The sequence below is a fragment of the Mandrillus leucophaeus genome, unplaced genomic scaffold (assembly GCF_000951045.1).
Source record: "Mandrillus leucophaeus isolate KB7577 unplaced genomic scaffold, Mleu.le_1.0 Scaffold152, whole genome shotgun sequence".
Lineage (NCBI taxonomy): Eukaryota > Metazoa > Chordata > Mammalia > Primates > Cercopithecidae > Mandrillus > Mandrillus leucophaeus.
This window is the reverse complement of record NW_012101499.1, coordinates 4,238,902-4,240,406: the sequence shown is the minus strand read 5'-3', so window position 1 is coordinate 4,240,406 and position 1,505 is coordinate 4,238,902.

Here is a 1,505-nt window from a genome sequence, read left to right as displayed (position 1 = left end):
AGAAAGAAAGAAAGAAAGAAAGAAAGAAAGAAAGAAAGAAAGAAAGAAAGAAAGAAAGAAAGAAAGAAAGAAAGAAAGAAGAAAGAAAGAAAGAAGGAAAGAAAGAAAGAAAGGAAAGAAAGAAAGAAAGAGAAACAGAGAGAGAGAAAGAAAGAAAGAAAGAAAGAGAAAAAAGAAAAGAGAAAGAGAAAGAAATATATAGGTAAATCTAAATGAATAATAACTATATAAAACTTTATAAAACAATGTAAATAATGTCTTGGGATACTTATTATTATATATTAGAAAATGCGTATTCAGATACATACAGTCACTATAGTTGCTTGTACGGATATATTATTACATATTAGCAAATATATATTATATATATAGTCATTAAGCTTAGACATTGGCAAGAGGTACTTTTCCCTGGGCCCTGAACTCTGGCCTTATTTCAGGCATGCCCTACCTTATAGGATGAGGAATCCATGGGGCCCAGGGAATATGTCCACCTGGAGCCTTTATCACCCCATCTGGAGCACAGTTAGGTATCTGGGACCTCAGAATTTCCCACTCAGAATGACCTGATTATTCTTCCCGGCTCGTGTGGGCCCTTTCCCTGGCTCCTTCCTTCCAAGGAAGGTACACTGTCAGTACCTAGGACCCAGGAGTAGACATGTGGAGGCTGTTTGTAACCAGTGTCTGCAGTGTTGTGTTCTCCATACGCACATGCACGAGGCCCTCACAGTGTTAGAGCTGGAAGTGGGAAGAGAAGAAGGATGACTGAACATCAGGTACCAGAGGCTCTCTCTCGTGCCGTATCATTTCAGCACAGAACTGAAATTAGAATTTAGAATTTGAATTTGGCTCTTCAAGTTGTCATGAAGGATTATTGGTAAATGTAGAAACTAGCACCCATTTTATTCAATAATTTGTTAGCCTGGTTTATTCTTTAAACTATCTAGATATGTGGTGTATGAGTCTCCACTTCTACTCTTTGTCTGAGCCCAAAAAATGGTTAATGGTCGGGTCTCTCTACATAGAATTAAAATATGCAAAAATAGCTGGGCGTGGTAGCTCACGCCTGTAATCCCAGCACATTGGAAGGCTGAGGTGGGCGGATCATGAAGTCAGGAGTTTGAGACCATCCTGGCCAATATGGTGAAACCCCATCTCTACTAAAAATACAGAAATTAGCCAGGTGTGGTGGCATGTGCCTATAGTCCCAGCTACTCAGGAGGCTGAGGCAGAAGAATCGCTTGAACCTGGGAAGCGGAAGTTGCAGTGGGCCAAGATCACGGCACTGCACTCCAGCCTGAGCAACAGAGTGAGACTCCATCTCAAAAAAAAAAAAAAAAGATATATATACATATGTATATGCACACACACACACACACACACACACACACAAAACAATAGCCCATAATTTGGAATGGTGATAAATGTAGTTAAAGGGTCCTATGGCAGTAGCATGTCTGAGATGAGGTAAAAGCACTAGTATAACACTGCTTTTTTCTAAGTTAAAG